Below are 16,914 nucleotides of genomic sequence, written 5' to 3' on the forward strand. Positions count from 1 at the left end.
CCCTCCTGTTTCTTCATCACAGAGTCCCCTAAAAGACCCAGAACCAAGAATTGTCCCTGTAAATGTCATATCGTCAGAAGGACGAATTCCCAGGAACACGGAGAACCCTTCTCGAACCCGTGTAGGCCTACAGTCTGCCCTGAGGCAGTGGTGTGCTGGGTGGGCTGGTTCAGAGGTTAAATTTTCAGGGATTTTGCCAGGTGGCTGTTAAACACCACTGTTACTAAAAATTACACTATATAACTTACAATTATAAATTGTTTAATAACAAACCCCATCACTTCCTAATTATTTAACTATAATCTATGCCCTTGAACCTCCAGAACCACCAACCCTCCAGGACAGCCCACAGCTCCCAGAAAAGACAGCAAAGGAGGTGAAAGTATGATGGAAATATTAAATGCTACCTCATTCAAGGACATCACAATAAGAGCTGGAAACAGGTCCCAGGGGGAGTACCTACACCACCAAATGGGCAACTGCTATCACCTAGGGCTTGGGGAAGGGAAGAGAACCAGTGGGCCAGTACCAATGCCTGGAAGGGATGTGCAGAAAGGGGTGGTTTTCCTGCCAGAGAGGGGCTGAGGGACTGGTGGGCAATAGGAAAATCTGCCAGTACTTGCTTCGAGTTTCTCTCGTTAGATCCTTGACCAGGTACCACGTAGGGCACTTGAAGGGAAGGCTGAGTGCGGGTCAGTGGGGACAAGACCATCAAGCCATGAGTTCCCATCTAGTTCCAACATAGTCTGGGGAGCCCTGTTTCAGGCACTGGTCCCCAAGATGCTCTGTACCTCTCCAAAAAATCCCCTTCTTTCTTCTGACAAGGAAAAAATGCAAGTAGAGGAAAGAAGGTCTTTGTAGTTTCTCCTAGTATCTAGAACATCTTGTCAGAATCAAAAGGCTCCAAGTGAGTTTCCAAGAGGAGAGGACAGGACAGGGGAGGATGCAGTGATTTGAAGCATGAAGTGGGGTGGTGCAGAAGAATTTTGGAATTTTCTTAGGGACATGGCTGCTCAAGTGAACAACTCTACTGCTGAAGGAAAGAGAATGCTGGGACTGGTCCATCAGTTAAGAGTACACTTTGCCCATTACCTTCTCCCCACAAAGGACTCAGTCTTCCAAGAGCCCCCTGGCACCTTGGAACAGGAATCCTGCTCAGATACCCATATTTCTCCTGGGCCCCTCCTCAATTGAGATGCACGGGGCTGAAATTCATTATGTGAATGAGTAAGAGATGGGTGTTTATGCTCTGTAAATGCAAGGGAGCATGTGCATATGGCAGGAATGTATGTGAGAGCAAGGAGATTCAAATTTACAAAGCCCTTGTGTGTTTGAGTGTTTCAAGAGGGCCTATAATTAAAGGAAAACTCAGACAGACCAAGAGCAATCATAAGTCACTTATTTAGAGCAAGCAATTGTTTTCCTATGCCCAGCAGTTTTAATGATGGGTTACAAGGTTTCCAAAGACATTTACTTTCACTGTGGTGGATGGGGTTCGGTAAGGGCTGTGCCATGTCAATCAAGATGGCAGGCTCAAGGAGAGGAAGCCCTTCTCCACCTGTGTGTCTTGCTTCCTCTTCCCCAACCATGGTCCAACTGTTCTCACCACTGGGCACAGAAACCAGCCATGTGGACTTTCTCAAAGTCACTGGCATGCATTGAGCACTCACTCTGTGCTGAGCACCACACCAAGAATCTCATGTGCGTTATCTTCCTTAATGCTTATCTGTCCCCTCTTGGAGGCTACAGTTCTGTCCAGTCACTTCCGCCAGGTTCGGGTATCTAGGGATATGCTGAAATGGATTACAAACAGCATTCGAGTAGAAGGCAGAATTCAGCATCAACCCTCCACTTCCATCACTAATCTGATACTCTGACTCTTAATTTTCCCATCTGTCAAAAGAGGAGGGATTACCCTAGACCAGAGGTCTTCTCTTAGAGGACCGCATTAGAAATCTCTGGTCTATACGATATCTAAGATCACTTCCAGATCTAATATTACATGACAGTTTGACACCTGTGGAAGGCAACATTGCATGATGATTGAAAGTCTAGGCTCAGAGGACCCAGACGTGCAACCTTGCTCCACCAACCTCAGTTGTGCAATCTCAGGTACATGACTATGTGACTGGACCTCCTGAAGCCTCAGCTTCTTCATTATTAAAGTTAGGATAATAATACTACCCATCTCAATCGTTACTATGAAGATTAAATAAGTTAATGCTTAAAAAGTGCTCAGACGTGCTTGGTACATAAAAAAATGATTCTTAAATGTTATTTAATAACTAATATTCTCATTAGCCATTATTATTATTATCAAGCCTTCCTTGGCCCTCCAAGATAACTGCCATCATCACCTTTTGAAGTCTTCTGATATTCCTAACAGGGAAGGGATGGAAGTTAATGGGAACAACCTCTCCTAGCTCTGCCCAGAAACCTCCAATGTCACTTCGACCACCCCACCTCACATTAGGACACTGCTGTTGCCTCCCTCTGGCTTCTGCCTGTCCTCCACCATCTTCTTTTTTATTTAATCTTTATTTATTTTTGAGAGACATAGAGAGCGAGCTAGTGGGGGAGGGGCAGAGAGAGAGGGAGAGAGAGGATCTCAAGCAGGTCCCAAGCTGTCAGTGTGGAGGCTGATGCAGGGCTCGAACCCACAAACCGTGAGATTATGACCTGAGGTGAAACCAAAAGTCGGACACTTAGCCAGCTGAGCCACCCAGGAGTCCCCCTCCACCATCTTAAGATCTTTGAGAAATAAAAAGCAAAAAACTACTCCTTCCCCCCAAAGAAAGACTGGGAGTGTAGTCCATGGTGTCAAATCTAAATACTTCAACTTGGCCAGTTATGCCTTTTGCCAACTAGGCCGACCTCTCCCTGCCCTTCAGGTCTCCAGCCAGGTGCTGCCTCCTGAGAGGGGACTTCTTAGGCCACCTGATCTAAGAAGCCCCAAATCATGACCATGATTCCATGTTTTATTTTTTCCATGGAATTTAATTCTATTTAAACCTGTTTTATTCACTTGGATCTTAACTTTCTCACCCCAACTAGAACGAAAGTGGGACCTTGTCTGTTTCATTCCCTATTATATCCCCCAAGGCCTGGCACAGTGCATGGCAAATAGGAGCTCTCCATTCATAGTGAGTGGATAAATCGACTCACTTCTAATCCCAGCTTGGTCACTCATAGTCTATGAAACTCTGGACAAGGTACTTCATCTCTGAGGGCACCTGGGTGACTCAGTTGAGCCTCTGACTCTTGATTGCAGCTCAGGTCATGTCTCATGGTTTGTGGGTTCAAACCACACATCAGGCAATGCAGATCCTGCTTGAGATTGTCTTTCTCTCATTCTCTGTCTGCCCCTCCCCTTCTCTCTCTCTCTCTCTCTCTCTCTCTCTCAAAATAAATAAATAAACTTAAAAAAAGATACTTCATCTCTAAAATGGGGATAAGACTAGCTTTTAGGAGAGTTTGGAGTGCCTGACACACTGCTCCCATGATTATTAACTCTCTTCAACTCTCTGATGGAAAGCTCAGCCCAGTAGCCTAGTCACCTAGCCCACTCATTTCCTAGTTGAGGCAGCTGAAGTCCAGAGGGATGGTTACTTATCTAAGGCTCCCAGCCAGCTGCTTTGCTCATGTCATAAACTTGTTTCTCCCTATGCTTTACATGAAAACCTGGCTCTAACTTGGCTTCTTCTGCCCAGAAGCTGTTCTTACAACATGCATAGCTTTGTGTAAACCATTTCTTCCATATAGGATGCCCTCTCAGCCTCCTCTATGCCTATGGATTTAACTTTCACCTCCTATGTGAAAGCACTTCACTTAACTCACACAGCACAGCTTTGTTCCTTGTTTCTCAATTCCTTCAGTGTATGCTTATTCCATTTCTAACATAAGAATATTCCGTTTGGGGGTACCTGGGTGGCTCAGTCAGTTAAGCATCTGACTTTGGCTCAGGCCATGGTCTCACAGCCTGTGAGTTCAAGCCCCACATCGGGCTGTGTGCTGACAGCTCAGAGCCTGGAGCTTGCTTCAGATTCTGTGTCTTTGTCTCTCTCTGCCCCTCTCCCACTCATTCTCTCTCTCTCTCTCTCTCTCTCTCTCTCTCTCTCTCTCTCTCTTTCTCTCTCTCTCTCTCTCTCTCAAAAATAAATAAACATTTAAAAAAAATTTTTTAAATAATATTCTGTTTGAACTTGCCTTTTCTGATTAAATGTTCAACCCTTTTCCTGAACTGGGCTATGGCGACAACAGACTAGACCAGAAACTCACCAAAACTAGGGCTTCCTTTTCTTTCATGTCCTCTTCCATGACAACACCCAAAGCAGGTGTTGACTGCTAGGCTGAGCCAGGTGGATGCAGGAGGCTCCAGGTAGGAAATCATCCCTAAAGGAGGATGCACAGAGGACAAAAGGAGGCAGCCACAATGATTCAGTTTGGAGACTTAGACTTCATTTCTCTCAGATTGTGACTTTTTTCAACATGAGAACCAAGAATGACTTCCGCCTACCTGGAAAATCAAGCATCCTGGAGGATCTCCCCAAACAGGAAAAAAAAGATTAAGGAAAAAAGAGAATGGGTAGGTGAAAAAATAAGAAATGATCTCTATGGTCTAGGCAATATTTTAATGAGGAGGGAAGTGACTGACAGAGGTCTCCCCATCGTTCAAATGGGGTCTACCCATGTTAGGACTCATTGGTCTACCATGTTAGAACTTAACTTAGGCTTAAATTAGATTCATCATTCTTTGTCAAAGATCTCTAAAAGCCCCAGATGTATTCAATGTGCTCTTCATAGAAACTGCACCGCAGAAATGGGCAAAGCACACGACATCTAGAAAAGGCGCGGGTTTGAGGAAGCTTCTTGGAAGATTCAAGGAGTGTTAAGCCACTGAGCTGCATCATCCACTGGCTTCCACCAGTGCTGGATTCCTTGGCCACTCTTCTCCCAGATGTGGAGACAGCTGAAGCAGCTGGAGATTCATCTGAGACCCCATGAATTATAACCCTGGGCCTGGGTCCATTCTTCTTTGCTCAGAGGAAATACTTAACTCTATTTTTTTCCCTCTCAGCCACCCACTCTGTTTGGTTCTCTGGGGCAAAGTATTTCATAGAAATCCCTCTGGCACTTAAGTCCTGTATTTGTTCTCTTGGATGCTAGGAGGTGAGAACAAAGGGTCCTGACTTGGCTTGAGGAAACTCATCAAACCATGATTCCCTGCTGCCTCCTGCTTATACCCTGAATCTCCCCCTTACACAGTTTGAAAAACAGCTGCTACCCTTGGATCTCAGGCTTCCCAATTTAATCATTCATTTTATAGATTTACACACACACACACACACACACACACACACCTAAATTACTTTGGAGCACTTGGCTGTTCAAGAGATAACTAGTGCTCAGGCTGGTGGAGGAGAAAAAACTAGAAGGGAGAAGAAATGAATACTAAATCCTCCACTCCTGTCTGGGGATTTAGAAAGAAGTTTTTTCTGCCAAACTATCGTCTATCCCCTCTGCTCCTCCCAGTATACTCTTTTCCTGTCACCATCAGCACCCAGAATAGTAGCTTCAAACTGGGCACTTGAACTTGAGCCTCAGGCCACCAGCCACCATCAGCAGGAGAGCACCACCCTTGAAGTTTAGTACGTTAGACAAGGATCCAAAACAAAATGCATCATTCCTCCCAGGTGACTATGTTTTCTTCCCTCAGCACATTTTCCTTCTTAAAAAATTTACTTGACATACACAAAAGAGTGTGTGATTTGTAAAACGAGTTCCTACATATGATCGGACTTCATCTTCACAGAAACACTTGGGGAGGGAAAATGGTAGGACAGGAATTACTGGCATCTCCACTTTGGGCAATTAAAACTAAGACTTAAAGAGGTTAGGAGGATAGACAAAGGTCATCTGATTAGTAAGTAGCAAGAGGAAGACTGGAACACTCACCTGGTGTTAAGTCCCAGCCCAGCATGTTTCCTCTCTACCTCACTCAGCTGCCTCTCTTCTGGCAAGACCGTGCCATTTTCCTCACTCCCAACGTGGGCACACCCCTTCTGGCCTGTCGTATACTCCCAGCACGCAGTTCTTTCCTCATCTTCCTTCCATACCCACACCCCTCACACTCTTTGAATGCTTGCTCACAAGCTAGTTTAAGTAGGATTTATAAGAACACCATGACTTGCCTGGAAGCCAAGTCCAACTCTAGATCAACACCTAACTTGATGGCCTCAGTGTGACTGGTCTACTGTCTTTGGAGCCTTTACAAAAAGCCACAGAGAACACTCATCACAGAGGAGTACTATTTAATTTGTATTAAGAGAGCATTTTTTTCTGTTGTATTCATTTTCACTTCCTTCCCTCCAGGCTATGGCACTAAGGGGATTCGACTCACTGCAAGTCAGTAGAGATCACAGTTTGCTCTAATGTAGTGATTCTTCACCATTTGGAGGCTATGGAGATGTTATAAACACTGTGAAACCTCATCCCTAGAAAAGTACCAGGAATGTACACACACTTGAAACTTGGCCCATAACTTTGGCAGATTTGTCCTCTCAGAAGCCCATTCCCTAGCTCCTGAACTATACCAAGCAAGCCCTGCCCATGCCCGAACAGGAAGAAGCCTCTTCTCCTCACACATGTTGTTAAAATACTTGAAAATCAGATATGGTTGCTCCAGGACCTGAGCCTAAAACACCAGCCCTTATATGACTGAGAAATCAGGAGCATGGAACAGTCAAGCTGACTGCACAAAATTGCAGATCTTCAAGCCAGGGCTTAGCCCCAGCTCTGTTTGATGTTGGGTTATTTGGGGATGCTAGTTAAATGGCCCAGTCTCCAGGAACTTTGAATTCCTTACTCATGAAAATGGAGTAATATTCTTATTATCATCAGTAAGAACACAATGACCCCACAGAGTAAATAGCATTACGTGGGACTCTTGTAATTAGAAAGTATGATATAGGTCTCACTTCTGGAGTTTGCAATTTCTCTGATTTGTTCTGCAAAAAACAAAACAAAACAAAACAAAAACAACAACATGAAGTGAGCTGTAAGCTCTTTCTCTCTCTTTCTCTCTTCATGTAGGTAAAATTAGGGGGTAGGTACATAGCTTTTGGAAACCCAGGACAGCCAACCCTTCCCATCTGCGCTGTGCTCCTCCACTCTTGTCTCCTCCAAGCATTCTAGCCCCCTCCCCTCCACCTGCTACACTCCCTGTCTTCCCCACCCCACCCAGCCCCTGCTCTGCTTTCTGCCCTCTCTCTAATTCTTCTCATACATCTTCAATTCCTTTCCTCAAAATTTGCTGCTGCCTGCATCTTAATTTACACTCAGGTGAAAACAACTGATAACAGTTTCAAAATGCTTCCCATTCACATATATTTACACCTTTAAAGTATCAAAGTCTTGTTCAAAATGCAGTTGTGATGGTGGAATTTCAGACAGGACCAACAAGGGAGGTTGAAGAGGGAACAAGAGTTCTCAAAAAGACCTTCCTAGGCAAGGTCACCACTAAGGTTGAACAAACCACCTGCACAGCAACAGATTCCATCTCTCCACCTGTCTGTCATCCATCACGCCTCTTACTGGACCCAATAGGTTGGGAGGGTTCTTACTAAATCTCCCAGGATGGAAGGATTTCCACCTCATAAGCTACTGTCCACAAATTTTTACCTGGTTTCTCATTTACAAAATCATGTGGAATGCCTACCTCGTCTTTCCCTATCTCTTACTAACTTAGTCGATGTGCATTGCCTCATGTGAGATTTCATGCCTCTGTTTCACTCTGGAAGTGAAGTGGGTGGGCAATGGGAGATGAGCAACAGATATCATCATGGACAAGGTGAGAGCAGTGAGCCCAGAGTGGCAGAAAAGATTTTCAATAGAGTGTCCACAACCGAATACGCATGAGGCTTATAGGCATGAGCTTTCTCTGATCCTCAGGAACATCAGAAATTAAAGGGCAGAAAACTCTGGTATTTAACTACAGAATAACATCAAACTAGACTTTGACCCAGATCAGTGGTAGAAGAAAAGCTGCTTCTGGCTATCCTGGCCCAGACCCACCTCCCACTTGAGTGTGGATCCCAGAGCAGAACCCAAGGCACCCAGCAGACCCCAATTGTCTCCCACCTTGGGTTCCAATGCTCTGCTGAGAAGATAGATGTTATCTCCTTCATAAAGTCTTGCTGTGTTTTCCCTGCCCTTGTTCCTGCTTCCTACAGCTCGGTGCAGCCTCCTTTGTCACCATTGAGAGCTGAGAGCTGATGGGATACAGTAACCAGTAATGTCACTTCTTAGCCAAACTGGCTGGAGCAGCCCTGCAACTTGTCCAATACTTTCAAGCTGTGGTTGATGAGACTCTAAACATCAAGTTACCCCCAGTAAAGATTTCTCCCTTTCTCCTCTCTTTCTCTCACCCGGGAATCTCCTCCTTCCCATCAGGACATCCCACCCTGACAGGGTGAATCAGCCAATAGACCAACTGGAAGACACTTGTAGACCACAGAGCTCCACTGGGTGGAAATCACTGCATTTCATAAAGGCACATAAAGGGTGCCTATTGCTTCTGGAAAGGTCCCAGAGGTGGGAAGAGAAGAGACAACAGGAGCAGTGACTGGACCGACAAATCTCACCTGTGCTCTCAAAAGTGTGAAAAGAGAAAAGTGGGGGAATGGGGAAACTGGAAAGATGATTAGAAATTTAAAGGAAAACCCCAAATTTTACATATATTCATCCAGCAGACTGCATTCTTACAGCTCTAACTACACATCTTAGCATTTGGCTCTGAATTCTGCATTCGTAGTCCCCGTGACTGCTGAGCTTCCAGTGACATACCAGAGGGTCCTAAACAGGCCTAAAAACAAACTCATTAGTCCCTCTTCTGAACATACCCTCCACAACATACACACATGCGCACACCTTCTTCTTCCTGTTTTCCCCAACTTGGCCAGTGGCATCTCTGTTCACCTCAGCCCTCAACTAGTCAGCCTTACTACCTTCGCCCCGCTGAGCCTCTGCACCCATCACCCCATGGACCCTGAGTACTCCTCTCCATCACCACCACCACATCCTTAGTCCAGGGCCCTCACCATCTCTGGAAAGCTTGTTCTAACAGGTCTCCCTTTTTCCAGCCCCTCCCTTCATGTGGTCCTCAGTCTATATAATTGCTAGAGCTGTCCTTCTAAAAGACAAACGCCGTCAGTTACTTCCCTGCTTAAGTCTTTAATGAGTCTTCATTGCCTCTGGAAGAAAGCTCCTCAGCACCCAGGGTAACAAATACATGCCCTCACATACTGGCCCAGCTTACTGGCCCAGCTAACTGTCCCAGCTTCATCACCTGCCACACCTGGGCAAGACCTTACACTCCAAACCTGCAAGATTCACTTTCCCAAATGCAAAGGTTCTTGTATGTGTCTGTGTGTCTGTGTGTCTAGGAGAGAGACAGCATGGCTTGAAGCTTGGGCACCATCATAAACCAAACAGTAACTATCCAGACCAGGAATTCACGGCCAACTGACTACTTCACAACAGAAACAAATGGTCTTTGATGTCTGTCACCCCAGAAAGGTATTAGTACCTAAGATAGAAATTCAGGAAAAACAAGCCAAAATGTACAAGACCACACCAGGTGTCACCTTTGTATTTGAATTCAGAACCCATTTTGGTGGTGGCAAGACAATGGGCTTTGGCATGATTTAGGATTCCTTGGAGTATGCAAAGAAAAATGAACCCAAACACAGACTTGCAGGACATGGCCTGTATGAGAAGAAAAAGACTTGGGGCTCCTGGGTGGCTCAGTCGGCTAAGCACCTGACTTCAGGTCAGGTCATGATCTCACGGTTTGTGAGTTCGAGTGCCTCGTCGGGCTCTGTGCTGACAGCTCGGAGCCTGGGGCCTGCTTCAGATTCTGTGGCTCCCTCTCTCTCTGCCCCTCCCCCGCTCACACTCTATCTCTCAAAAATAAATAAATGTTAAAAGAATTTTTTAAAAAGACGCAAGAGGGGCGCCTGGGTGGCTCAGTCGGTTAAGCGTCCGACTTCGGCTCAGGTCATGATCTCGCAGTCCGTGAGTTCGAGCCCCGCGTCGGGCTCTGTGCTGACAGCTCAGAGCCTGGAGGCTGCTTCGGATTCTGTGTCTCCCTCTCTCTCTGCCCCTCCCCTGTTCATGCTCCCTCTCTGTCTCAAAAATAAATAAACATTAAAAAAATTAAAAAATAAAAAAGACGCGAGAAAACAGCAAAAGGAATGCAAGAACAGAATGATGAAAGTCAGGGGCCTGCAAAAGTCAGTGCTGGCACTGGCAAAAAGTGAACTGGAGATTGGACAGCAGAAGGAGTAAAGATTCTGCAGTGACTTTATCTGTGGTGATTGTGCAGACTTCTTCGTAAGAGGATTAATAAACTAAGAACTTTAAAAAGAGAGAGAGCATGGGTGTGAGCAGGTTACACATGTCACACAAACCTGGGTTTTGCTATAGAGCAGCAGGGGGGACAGTGGGATTAGATGTGACATGGAATGAATGCAGGGCTGGGATCCACATTCTAGCCCTGAATCTCCTGTCAACCGGGGTGTGACTCCGGGAAAATGACCTCCTTGCAGATCTCAATTTCCCTATCTGTAAAGTGAGAAGTTAGAAAAAGGATCTCCTCCTCTAATGTCTGTGTCCCTCTTCAAAATTCTGTCGTGCCAATGAATTTGATGAGACTCCAGACAGAGCAGACTACAAAAAAGAATGTTCTTTAAAAAAAAAAAAAAAGAAAGAAAGAGGGGTGCCTGGGTGGCTCAGTCGGTTAAGTATCTGACTCTTGATTTCAGCTCAGGTCATGACCTCACGGTTGGTGAGTTCAAGCCCCACATCAGGCTCTGTGCTGACAGCTTGGAGCCTGCCTGGGATTCTCTCTCTCCGTCTCTCTCTGCCTCTCTTTCCATTTCTCTCTCTCTCTCTCTTTCTCTCTTAAAATAAATAAATTTTTAAAAAATAAAGTTTTTATTAAAAAAAAAGAGAAAGAAACAAGTCCTATAACCTCAGGAAGCATCATCAGTGGACACCTGCACAATTTGCTCTAGGCCTAGATGTCTAAAAGAAAAAAAAACTGGATTTTTTTTAAAATCCAGAATCAAAAGAATGCTCATTTCCTCTGAGAATACTTCAAAACTAGAATGGATGAGGCCTTAAAGATCTCCTCTCCCACCCAATTCAAGAACCTTCTTTCCCACTCCCACTCCCACTCCCACTCCTACATTTATTCTGCCAGGCCAGATGGGAATACATGATGGTGATGATGATGATGACAATGATGATGATGGTGATAGAAACAGACACTGATGTATGCTTACCGTTCTTAGCGCTTCAAATTCCAACTCATTGTGAACATATTTCTACACAGTGGATAGTTTTTACATCAAGTCCCTTGAAATAGAGAACTTGAATAAGCATCTTATCTGCCCTGCGAAATTACCCTGCATCGGAAGATCCTGGTTTCTTTCCTTCATCTCTCTTTCTTTCCCTCTAAAACAGGGAGAAAGGGTACAGTATTGCAAGTTAATACTATACACACACTCACACACACACACGTGTGTGTGTGTGAGTGTGTGTGTGTGTGTGATCAGATGTGGTTAATTAGACCCATTGTTTACAGAGATTTTAGACCCTCTAGGAGCAGCTATAAAAGGTACATGTGACAAGACTACCATCTAGTGGTTAGAATCAATAATGAATATTTGGGGGAAACCTACCATTTGCATTAATAATTAACCAGATGTTCAGAAACCCAACCAACCTCACAATTAAGGTGGTCCCAAGCCCTGGAGACATCTCAGCTCAGCCAGCTCTCCCAGACTGCCTGATGATTTGAGTTGAGAGACACTGGACTGATGACCGGGAATCAAGGTGAGGAAAGAGCAGAAGGAAGGAGAGAAGCATGCGTTATGTTAAAGACAACCACACAACACCTCCTCCAACCTTCTCTAGTGGCTGGTTGTAAGAAATGTAATAAACACTCAGATTCTTATTTGTACGATTTTGAAGAATTCCCGACTCAAACTTTTATGACATGATAGAGATTTCTAACGTTTGAAGAAGTTGCTCCGAAAGTTGTAAAAGAGGATAAATATGAAGTTCCAACAATGCCACCTGCTGGCCATAAGGTGGTAAAGCGAGCATGATCTAAGCCTCTGTTATCAACAGGGTGTCCATTGTTATGGCATAGAAAACTCAGAACGCACAAGTTACACTAGTAATCACAGATTGTAATCACAGACGCACTGCACATGAAACCTTGGGCAACCTTATATTTTGGGTGCCCAACATTGAACCCAATAACACGGCAGTTAAGTCACTGAAAATACAAACAGCAGAAACAAAAAAGCTTTATTTGTTTGCTTCTTGGTATATTAAAATCCATTAAAATCTGGCCAGCAAGCAAGTCAGTGTCAACATCACACAAAAGTTTGTGCTAGATCTGGTTCTCAGAGATAGAGATAACAGGATTGAGAGCTCATCCATTGAACCTGTGACTGTAAACACCAGAACAACCAAATGAAGGTAGGTTAAGCATTCAAAGTAGCTAGCACTTCACAGAAGTAAGGAAATTGCACTTAAAGGGGCTTCAAAAATATGAGTTAGTGGTTTCCCAAATAGTGGGTGAATTTCCAAAGGTTATGAAAGAACATTTAGGACTAAGAAAGAATTAGACAAATAAAAATACATAGGGATACTTGTGTACATACAGGTGGCAGACACAAAAACTTGCATGTCAAAGAGAATATTAGGGGAATGTCAGCACATAAGTGATGTCAAAAGTCAAACATAATCTTCCTGGGATGGATGCTCAGTAGTGTGACAGATAAAGACCAGGAAACTCTCTCTCTGTTATAGGGCAATACAGGGTCGTGGCTATTACAAAATAGCCAAAATTATAGAAAACGAACATAAATTGTGGCAAAAGGAGTATTATTTTGTTTAGAGAGAAAGAACTCTGTTTATGTTTAAGTGCTACAAACAGGCTTTTGGGGAAAGCTGTTTATTCCCTTCTGTGGGATCTTTAAAGATGAATCCTAGAATCCCTTCCAGCTCTGTAATGCCATGATTTAATCCTTGGTTCTAAACAAAGGAACATTAATTCAGCGCAGGACATTATCACCAGAAAATAATATATTTAATTGGTAGCTTATGAATGTGACCTTGGTTAAAAAAACTGTCTCCACTACTTAATACTTTTTAGGTTTATTTATTTATTTTGGGGGGGGGGGTTATTTATTTGAGGGAGAAAGGAGAGAGAGAATCCCAAGCAGTCTCCACACTGTTAGTGCAGAGCCCAGCATGGGGCTCAAGATCACAAACTATGAAATCATGACCTGAGCTGAAGTCGGTGCTCAACTGACTGAGCCTCCCAGGTGCCCCAACACTGTATCCACTACTTACTAACCCAACGACCGGAAGCAAGCTAACTCACCTCTCTCATCCTATTTCTTTATCTGTAGGGTGACTTTTTCAGAGGGCTGTCATGAGGATAAAGTGGAATCATGTTTGTGAGCTGTTCAGCAGAGTGCTTAGCCCATAGCAAGCACTCTCAAAAGATGGAGACTATCATTTACTGAGGAGTGAATGAAAATTAAACTAAAATGAGCCTCTAGAACACTGCCTGACCCAGAACAAGCACTCAATTTTAATGAAAAGGTATGAATTGCCAGTGAAATTTGAAAGTAATACAACTTTTTTATCTTCATACAGGGGGGTATCATAGTATTTTAGGAAAAATTTAACCACTAATTATGTGTCTTTGGGCAAATCACTAAAACCTCTGCATTTCTGTTTCTTCTCTGCAAAATGGGAATGTAAGTAGATTAGATGACCACTTATGTCTCTTCCAATCTGGTTCTAGAAGGAGGCCCTAGAGAATACCAGAGCTTAGTATAGATAATAAATTGATAATATACACTCTATAAAATTCCAGTTATGAACTAAGATATAATCAGTGACCAATAGTTGAAGTTAATTAAAAACTTAAAATTCACAATAGACCTACAATATAAAATACCATAAACACAAAAGTCCTTTAATTTCATAAGGACTGATTAAATAATGAGTAAGTGCTAGATAAAGAATTAAGGACAAACATAGATATTTGAATTTTAAGTTTTATATAGTTTCCTTTATAGTCACACCAAGAAATTATTTTGAGCCTCTCATTTTGTAAAAATCACAAGTGAGTTTAAATAATCCCATATTCCAAATTTTGAAGACTCCAAACTAATGCTGCTTTACTGTAATTCAGGAGTCAGCAAATGTTGCCTGCAAAGGACTAGATAGTAAATACATTTTAGGCTCACTCAACCCTGCCCTTATAGCACAAGAACGGCCATCGTGTAAATGAATGGCTATGACTGCATTCCAATAAACCAGTATTTGTGGACACTGAAATTTGAATTTCAAACTGTTTTCAAGTGTCATGAATTTTTTTTCATTTTTTTTCTATCATTTAAAAAACATTAAAATCATGCTTAGCTTGTGGACTATGTGAAAACAGCAGCGCAGGATTTAGCCAATGGGCTGGAGTTTGCCATCCTGTTGTAATTACATATTTTGGGAAAGAACGTGATAATGTAGGGAATCCAGAATTGGCAAAATACCCCTCTGGGATTTTTGCTGGTTGGTTTGTGTTTGTTTTGTTTGGACTGTTTTCATCTACCATTCTCCTAAAGGCTTTCACCACACACCAGGGACCCTTAGTCCCAGGGACAAGGGCACACACTGGGTTTAAGCATAACTAAGACAAGCCTGACACCTTGAGGTCGCTCGGCAAGTGGCAGGTGCTACCCTGGAAATTAACTAGCAAGGCACATCTCCCAGTAAGTGTGAATCCAGGAGGGGGCAGCCATGCAGACTCAACCCAGCAGTGAGCCAGCCAGCAGCTGTTGTTATTGTTGAAATGGGGCAGGATAAAGTCCGCAGATCACTGTCTGACTTCTCTCTCCAAAGGGCTGTCTTTAGGGGCATTTCATTCTATTTAAAAAAAAAATAACTTCCAGAGCCTTCCCAAATGAGACCAGAGGGCTCCAAGGACATTCAAGACTTTCCCTGGGCTGGTTAAATCTCCTGCCTGCAGCTATTAATACATTCCAGAGGAGAGAATGGGGAATGGAGCCCAATGGCCCCATCCTTCTCCTTTCAGAGACTTACAAAGGAAAAAGAAGGAAAACGTATAGGGACATAAGTGCTATTGAAAATCAGCACTTTGACTCTGGGACTTAAAGAAGCAAAGACCAATGATCAAAAATGTTACAACAGGCTTGAAGTAAATAGGATTATTCATCACCTGTCCAGGTCAGACTCTGCCAGGGCCATTATGCCATTATGCTGGGATGCAGTTTTCCTCATTTTTGGAAAAGGATTGAAGAGGCCGTTCTTTCCATACCCCTTTCTCCAGAAGTGTTTCCCAAAACATATGAGACGCGAGCTATTCCTAGCTTGTAAATGATCTGGAAAGACAATCCTACAGCTTGCTAATGCATCCTTTTTTCTCATTCAAAGCCATCCTTCCGTGTTTCAAGGAAAATAGACAGAGGAGACACTTGGAAAGAATTTGGGGGACACCAGGGTTTACCAGAGGTTCTGTAGTCACAAAAGTACTTTTGTATTTGTGACAACCTCCTCTTTGGAGGTAACAAGCCCGGAGGGTCTCATATGCATGCTGAATGTCCATAGCTACCAGTTCAATTGGGCTAAAAAGCAGGGAGGACCTCAACTGCCAGTACCCCCAACACAGGCAGAGAACTGGGTAGCTGGGTATAGGTGAGCTGGCAGAGGATTTTAAAGGTCCTGATGCCAGTGAATCTCCCACACTGACAACTCGGAGCAAGCACAGAGAGGAGTGACTCTAGAGCCTGTACTTAGAGAACAGGACCCTGAATCCAATCCAGAGCTGTGCCATTAAGACTGGGGTGACATTAAGTGCTTCGTTTTGTGGCCCTCAGTGAAGACTGTAGATCATGCCACTCCTCTCTCTCTCTCTGGGCTGCAGTCCTGTCTCATCCCTGGGGGAGATGGCAGTGTGGGAAGGAATCAACTCTCACACACATCCGTACCCACAGCTGTGGGTAGTGCCATGTGAGGGGGCTTGCCACGTTTCATCAAGGACCCAAAAAAACTGAGCAGTATTCAAATCAAGTTTTCAGGGCCCAAACTGCAGTTCCTGAAGATCTGCAGCCTTCCTAGGGAAATGCTCACCTTCCCTCTGCTTCCCTCACCTTCCCTCTGATTCCACTTTGCTGCCAACCTTACCGCTGGTAATTTACCGCTGTGCTGGGCTCTGCGCTGCAGCCCCTGGACAAGGCAAGTAACCGAGACCTTGGTTGTGTTAACCAGGTGGTATTTGTCCCTGATCCCCAGCTTGGGGTGCAAATGTGGTTTTTAGTGGGGAGCATGATTTAGTATGACCTTTCCTACATCCTTTTTGGGCCTTACAATTGAAAAGCTCTGGAACCTTCTCTGGAGACCTCTCTTCTACACATCGGATCCCCAGCAGTCGGGATACAACAGTCGGGATCCCCAGAGTGATTCTACAGGGATGGGAACACTGTCGCTGGGGCCAGTGCAGGAGCCTCTTGGAGGCTGTGCCCTGGGCACTTGGCCTTGAAGGAGGTAGCAACTGGGGCCTCCCCAAAGGAGTCTGTCTGAAGGGCTAGTCCAGCATTGCAGGAGTTAATGTGGGACCGCGCGTAAAGGGAAGGGGAAAAAAGTTGGAGTTGACACTTACTGGGGGGGGGGGGGGGGGGGAGCGCGTCTCCCTGACTCCTGATTGGTTTTACATTTCATCCAATTTTTTTTTCTCTCTCCTCTCTCGCTCCCTCTTTTCAGTTTCTCTCTCTGATCCCAGGGGAGGGGAAACGGGAATAGTGAGAGATC

This window comes from Acinonyx jubatus, chromosome D1 (assembly GCF_027475565.1).
Source record: "Acinonyx jubatus isolate Ajub_Pintada_27869175 chromosome D1, VMU_Ajub_asm_v1.0, whole genome shotgun sequence".
NCBI classification, from domain to species: domain Eukaryota; kingdom Metazoa; phylum Chordata; class Mammalia; order Carnivora; family Felidae; genus Acinonyx; species Acinonyx jubatus.